The sequence below is a fragment of the Medicago sativa genome, chromosome 5 (genome assembly GCF_051527215.1).
Source record: "Medicago sativa cultivar Bolivia chromosome 5, Bolivia_mono, whole genome shotgun sequence".
Taxonomy (NCBI): domain Eukaryota; kingdom Viridiplantae; phylum Streptophyta; class Magnoliopsida; order Fabales; family Fabaceae; genus Medicago; species Medicago sativa.
In genome coordinates, this window is record NC_140753.1 from 5,353,303 (window position 1) to 5,361,593 (window position 8,291).

Genomic DNA, 8,291 nt, shown 5'->3' on the forward strand with positions numbered 1-8,291 from the left:
TTAATAAAAAGTTGGGTATCCAATGTATTGAAAATTAAACTATTTGATTTTTAAAAAAAATAATTTTCTAATTTAAAATGCTTAATATCCAAAGGCACACGTTAACAAGACTTTTGTTTTAATGATGACATACTTAATACATTAGTGGTAAAAATAAGTTTACACGTGAAAAATAGTTTTGTTAGTACAACAAAGTAAATCCTTCAAGCATGTTTTAAAGTTAAGGATTTGACTCACTACAACTATAGATTTTCTATCGTCTCAAAAAAAAAAATATAGATTTTCTATATTTACATGGTCAAACATCGATAAATATTCAATCAAAGATCGTTTAATTCAAATCCAATCTACATAGTACTTTGCAAGACTACCAATATCTTAATGCGCTTAAATGCAAAATCCTCTTATTGCAAGAAAAGATGCATTCTAAAGTTAATGGTTTCGTTTTAGTGAAGTTTTTTCGATTTGATGTTAATCTTCTTTTGGCATGGTAAGTTACGATTTGGCTTTTTAAGCAAAGTATGAGAAAACCTTTTTTTTTAAAATAAAATAAAATACGAGAACCTATTCTTTCTCATTCATCACTCATTATTTACTCCTTTGCTTGGTTGGCGACGGCTGGTCAATGAGATTGCTGTAAGAAAAATTCTAGAACTTTACTCAAGATCAATCCATATCCCAATCCAAATCATAGATTAAAATAAAATAAAGGATTGCAATTACTCAATCTAAAAGTTAAACTTTTAATATAAACAATGAATTTTGTAAAAGATATAAGGATTAAATAATTTTTTATCCTTATAAATATCTTAAATTGTATGTGTACATCTCTATGAAAGTCGTGCTACACAGTACTGCTGATGGCTAAATTGTGTAATCTAATTAAACTTCTACGTAAAACTATTTGACAAAGTGAGTGTAAGCAAATTAAAATTTAGGTCATCGTGAACTTAGCTCATTTGTTGGTTGATAAGTGTTTAAAAGTGATATATTTCATATAGGAGTTTAGGCATTTTAGTGACTTGTTTTGCAAGATTCTCTATGGAAAACTCCAATTATTGTGTAAATATGTCATTTATGCTTTTGAGCCTTATTCTACCCTTTTTGTGCAGGAAAATACAAGCAAGGAGCAAGAAACGTCAAAGTTCAAGGTCCCACGCTATTAGCGTGTCCTACGCTATTAGCGTGATGAAGAAATGGCCAAGGTCAGAGAGATACGCCATTAGCGTACCTGGGGCGTAGGATCTGGAGCACTCTTGAAGGCTACGCTATTAGCGTATACTGCGCTATTAGCGTACATTGTCCAGAGAGCTACGCCATATGCGTACCTGGAGCGTAGCAGACCATGAAGAACTACGCTATTGGCGTAATCTACGCTATTAGCGTAAATACTCCAGAGAGCTACGCTAATGGCGTGGCTGGAGCGTAGCATCAGGGCAGGACCAACGTGGCACACTCCTATTGGCCAGATTATAGGCCGCCTTACCACGCTATTAGCGTGAGTTGCGCTATTAGCGCAGGTGCAAAAATGCAGGCCCATTTAAATAGCATTCTTCCCTCTCTCTAACATTATTCACTATTCCATTGAAACATTTTATACATTTCTAGAGAGAGGTTAGAGCTATTTCATAGAGAGAAACACAAAGCAAGTGATTAAGGAGTAGATTCAACCCTAGATTCATTGAGACATCAAGGATCTTGGCATGGAATCTTCATCTTTCCTTCATTCCTTGCATTAGTTTACATGTCTATGTGTAACTATCACCTTCTTTGTAGTATTGAGGTAACTATCAAGCTATTATGTAATCTTTTGATCTTTTAATATATAAGGTTCTAGCTTAATGATTCAATATTGTTGTTATTCTTGCTTTTAATGCTTTCAAAGAGATTCAAGATGATTTGGACACAAACTCTTGAATCTAGAACTAGAATAACAATCTATCTTATGTTATATCACTCTTGACAAGTTTGTAAACCTTTGATAATTACTTTTAATCAAGATTTTAATGCTTTCGAATACTTAATCAGGCTGGACACGGTCGATTAAGTTATCTGATCGACTTTGTTATCGTTTAAGGAATTTGGACACGAATGTTTAAACGCTAACTTGGAAATAACGATGTCGCTTTGGACACGAAGGATATTGTAGAAATGATTGTAATAATATTGGTTATAAAGCTAGAGTCTGTTAATCGATCGAGAGATTGTTGCTGTTATGCTTGCTCGTTATCTTATACCGCAAGCGAAATAGTTCGATCCCCTCTCGTTTTTACTTTAGTGTCAAATATGGATATAGTGTTACAAACAAACAAATTATATCCAAACCCTTAATGTGAACGATTGTGTAAATGCTTATGATTAAACGTAACTCCCTGTGGAAACGATCCTATATATACTCACGTGTACATAGTTATATGACATGTAGGAAAAATCTTACATCAAAATGGCGCCGTTGCACAAGATTATGATGGAAGAAAACTTCAAACTGGTAGCACAACCGCAACGCCGCTTGAATCCAAACATGAAAGAGGTGGTGCGAAAGGAAGTAGTGAAGTTGCTTGAAGCCGGCATGATCTATCCTATCTCGGATAGTGCTTGGGTAAGCCCGGTTCAAGTAGTTCCCAAGAAAGGAGGAATGACGGTGATCACTAATGATAAAGATGAGTTGATCCCAACTAGAACCGTCACCAACTCTTTTGGCAACGGACAAAGGTCGATTAAGTTATCCGATCGACTTTGTTATCGTTTAAGGAATTTGGACACGAATGTTTAAACGCTAACTTGGAAATAACGATGTCGCTTTGGACACGAAGGATATTGTAGAAATGATTGTAATAATATTGGTTATAAAGCTAGAGTCTGTTAATCGATCGAGAGATTGATGCTGTTATGCTTGCTCGTTATCTTATACCGCAAGCGAAATAGTTCGATCCCCTCTCGTTTTTACTTTAGTGTCAAATATGGATATAGTGTTACAAACAAACAAATTATATCCAAACCCTTAATGTGAACGATTGTGTAAATGCTTATGATTAAACGTAACTCCCTGTGGAAACGATCCTATATATACTCACGTGTACATAGTTATATGACATGTAGGAAAAATCTTACATCAAAATGGCGCCGTTGCCGGGGAGTAACGGAAATTTTTGTCATAAGTATTGAAACAATTTTGTCATGTTAAGTCAATTTTGCACAAAATTCTTTCATGCATATACATATACACATATATCATTCATTATTTTTTTTATGCTAACCACTTGGTATAGTCTTGGTGAACTTTGTTTATGCGAGGTACCGTTGCTCACGAAGACCTACAATTTGATCCAGAGATTGAGAAAACTGCTAGGTTACTTAGAAAGCAAGCAAAGGAAGCTAGGAGATTAGCCAGGCTGGCTCAGCCGGAATCTTTACTTTTTATTCCTTCTCCGTCAGGTTCGGTGCATACTATATCACTAGGTGATTCTTCACATTCTTCTGCACATTCATCTCCGAGGAGTGAACCAGAAGTAGACATGGCTAATGAAGATGAGAATGCTCTACCTATGTGGGTTAGTCCGAGGAGGCTAGCTAATCTTGGCAATCGTAATGCCAAATCAATTGAGCTGAAGTCGGGGTTGATAAACTTGATAACTCATAACCAGTTTACCGGTATGGATCATGAGGATCCATATAGACATCTTACCAACTTCTATGTTACCGCCGGTACACTTGGTATGAAGGAAGATGAGGAAGAGGGCGTGTTTGTGCAATTGTTTCCTCATTCTTTGATCGGGAAGGCTAAGGAGTGGTATCTTGATCAACCAACTTCTTTGATGGAAAATTGGGGTGAGCTAGAGAAAGCATTTCAAGAAAGGTTCTTTCCGGAGGATAGGCATCTTGAGGCTAAAACTTCAATTACAACTTTTGCTCAAGGCCAAAGTGAGACTCTTTGTGAAGCTTGGGAGCGTTATAAATCATTGCTAAGGAATTGTCCAAAGCATGGATTTGATAGCCAAATGCAACTATATCTTTTTCGTCAAGGGCTTCAAGACATGTCCAAGACGATGCTAGATGCAAGTGCTGGAGGTTCTATTGCTATGAAAAATCCAGCTGATGCTGTCAAAATCATTAACCAAATGGCTCTCAACACAAGAAAATCCTCTCACAACCGGAATCCTAATCAAAGGAAAGTCGGTATTCTGGAGATAGAAGCAAATGATGCGGTCTTAGCTCAAAATAAGCTCCTCACTCAACAAATAGAAGCTATGCAAAAGGAGATGAGAGCTATGCCTAAACAAATTCTTGAATCTCTCAAGCAAGAAGGAGGAACCGCTTAAGTCAATACTTGTGGACTTTGTACGGGGGATCATCCCACCGGCTATTGTCCCGAACCCGGTTCTTTTGAAGGGGAAGAGGTCAACTATGTGGGAAACCAACAAAGGCCTAACCAACCACAACAAGCCGGAACCTCACAACAAAATCCGGGTACTTCCAACTTCCAAGGAAGGTATCCGGCCAACCAAAACCAACAAAGACCTTGGAGAACACCGTACAACAATAACTATCAATATCCACCATCAAACTTCTACCAACAACCTTACCAACAACCATTCAATAATCAATACCAATTTCCACCACCAAATAACCCCCAACAACCTAACAATTCCCAAAGCACCGAGGAGGTCTTGAAACAATTCATGCAAGTGTCCATGGCTAACCAGAAAAACACTGACGCGTCCATCAAAGGCCTTGAAACGCAAGTTGGTCAGTTAGCACAACAAATGGCTCAAGGTCCTCCGCAATTGGGAGCTTTCACCGCTAACACTCAACCAAATCCTAAGGAGCACCACAAGGCATAGCAGTCAAAAGCTATAGCTACAAGGAGTGGGAGAGTAGTAGGTAAAGGGGTAGGTGATGATATTGTTGTTGAAGAGAAGGATGATGAAGTTGTCAATGAGGAGGACAAAGAGAAGTTCGAGGAGGATAGTGTAGAGATAGAGGAGGAAGTGTATATAAAGAATAAAGAAGCATTAGTTGAAAAAGAAAAAAATCAAAAAAGAGATCTTGAGGTACAAGTGGAGATGGAGAGGAAGAATAAAGATGTGGGGAAAGATAAAGGGAAGAAACAAGTGGTTGAGAAGCAAGTGGTGGCTCAACGCTTACCATACCCACATGCTCCATCGAAGAAAGACAAAGAGCGGCAATACGCAAGGTTTCTTGAACTCTTCAAGAAGTTGCAAATTGATATACCATTCTCAGAAGCCTTGGAGCAAATGCCGGTCTATGCGAAGTTCATGAAAGATATCCTTTCCAAGAAAAGAAGAATCAATGATGAAGAGACGATCCAAATTGATGCCAATTGTAGTGCTATTATTCAAAGAACAATGCCAAAGAAAGAGCAAGATCCGGGAAGAGTCACTCTACCGGTAGCTATTGGCACAACACATGTAGGTAAAGCACTACTTGATCTTGGATCAAGCATCAATCTCATGCCTTTGTCCGTTGCCAAAAGAGTTGGTGACCTTTGTATAAAGCGGACTAGGATGATGTTGCAATTGGCCGACAAATCCTTTGCAAAACCATTAGGTATGGCCGAAGATGTTCTTGTAAAAGTGGACAAATTTATTTTTCCGGCTGATTTTGTGGTTATGGATGTCGAAGAAGATGAGGATGTGCCTATCTTAATGGGAAGGAATTTCATGCAAACGGCTCGGATGATGATTGATCTTGATGATAATATCATGAAGGTCAAGGTAAATGATGAAGAGGTTACCTTCAACATCCGAGAAGCTTTGAAGTACTCGAAAGACAAGGGTGCGTGTTTCAAAATGGATGCAACTGAAGAAGTCATCTTGACTACTCGGAAGCAAATGCACAATAGAACACCCCTTGAGAGTGCTTTGGTGGACGCACTCAATGCTATTGATGAAGACGAAGCAAGTGCCATTGAAGAGTGTTTGAAGGAGCTAGATTCCTTGAAGGAGGTTCTTCCTAATCAAGCCATACTTGAAGATTTGAAAGAAGAATCCAAGGAAGAAGCCAAAGTTGATGACACCAAGGTAGAATTAAATGTTTTACCATCTAATTTGAAATATGTTTTTCTTGAGAAAGATGGTACAAAACCGGTGATCATTAGTAGCTCCTTGTCCATCGATGAAGAAACAAAGTTGGTAGAGGTTCTCAAGGCCAACAAGGAAGCAATAGGGTGGAAGTTATCCGACTTGAAAGGGATAAGTCCATCTTATTGTATGCACAAGATTATGATGGAAGAAAACTTCAAACCGGTAGCACAACCGCAACGCCGCTTGAATCCAAACATGAAAGAGGTGGTGCGAAAGGAAGTAGTGAAGTTGCTTGAAGCCGGCATGATCTATCCTATCTCGGATAGTGCTTGGGTAAGCCCGGTTCAAGTAGTTCCCAAGAAAGGAGGAATGACGGTGATCACTAATGATAAAGATGAGTTGATCCCAACTAGAACCGTCACCGGATGGAGGATGTGTATAGATTATAGAAGACTCAATCAAGCAACAAGGAAGGATCACTTCCCCTGCCCTTCATGGATCAAATGCTTGAAAGACTCTCCGGTCAATCCTTTTATTGCTTCCTAGATGGTTACTCCGGTTACAATCAAATCGCCATGAATCCAGATGATCACGAGAAGACGGCTTTCACTTGCCCCTTTGGTATTTTTGCTTATCGAAGAATGCCATTTGGCTTGTGTAATGCACCCGCAACTTTTCAACGGTGTGTTCAAGCAATCTTCTCCAAACTTATTGGAAAATGCATGGAGGTGTTCATGGATGATTTCTCGGTTTTCGGTTCGTCATTTGATACGTGTTTGAATAGCTTGGATACCGTGCTGAAGCGGTGTATTGAAACTAGCTTGGTGCTCAATTGGGAGAAATGTCACTTCATGGTTACCGAGGGTATTGTCCTTGGTCATAAGATTTCTGCTAAGGGTATTGAGGTAGACCAAGCAAAGGTCGATGTCATAGGAAAGCTTCCTCCACCGGTAAATGTCAAAGGTGTTCGGAGTTTTCTTGGTCATGCCGGGTTCTACCGGAGGTTCATCAAAGACTTCTCAAAGATTGCAAAGCCTATGAGCAACTTGCTCAACAAAGATAAGTCTTTTGTTTTTGATAATGAATGTCTTGATGCATTTGAATCTTTAAAAGAAAAGTTGACCACCGCACCAATAATCATTGCTCCTAATTGGGATTTAAATTTTGAATTAATGTGTGATGCAAGTGATTATGCTGTTGGTGCGGTCTTGGGTCAACGTAAGGACAAAATTTTTCATGCTATTCACTATGCAAGTAAGGTTTTAAATGAGGCACAAATTAATTATGCCACAACTGAAAAAGAGTTACTTGCAATAGTATATGCAATGGAGAAATTTCGTTCTTACTTTGTAGGCTCCAAAATTGTTGTTTATACTGACCATGCAGCTATCAAGTATCTCCTTACTAAGTCCGACTCAAAGCCTAGACTCATCCGGTGGATGTTGTTGCTTCAAGAGTTTGACTTAGAGATCAAGGATAAGAAAGGCACGGAGAATCTTGTAGCTGATCACCTTTCAAGGTTGACAAACAATGAGGTAACCAAGAATGAACCGGAGGTTCGTGAAGAATTTCCAGATGAACGGTTGCTAGCTATCAATGTGAGACCGTGGTTTGCCGACATGGTGAACTACAAAGCAACCGGGTTCATTCCGGAAGATTTTGAATGGCAACAACGCAAGAAGTTCCTTCATGATGCTAACCACTTTGTGTGGGATGAGCCTTATTTGTTCAAAATTGGAGCGGACAATCTCTTGCGTAGGTGTGTGGATGATGAAGAGGCAAAGAAGATCCTATGGCAATGTCATAATTCGCCCTATGGAGGTCACTTCAACGGGGAGAGAACAGCCGCAAAGGTACTTCAATCCGGGTTCTATTGGCCAACTTTATTCAAAGATGCCAATTTACATTGCAAGTATTGTGATGAATGCCAAAGAACCGGATCAATGTCAAAAAGAAATGAGATGCCTCTACAACTCATCCTTGAAGTGGAAGTGTTTGATTGTTGGGGTATAGATTTTGTTGGCCCTTTTCCTTCATCATATTCAAATGAGTACATCTTGGTAGCTGTTGATTATGTTTCAAAGTGGGTGGAAGCCGTAGCATCGCCTAAAGCCGATAGCAAGACGGTAGTGAAGTTCCTAAAAAAGAATATTTTCACCCGGTTTGGTACACCAAGAGTTCTCATTAGTGATGGAGGGTCACACTTTTGCAACACACAACTTGCCAAGGCCCTAGATCATTATGGAG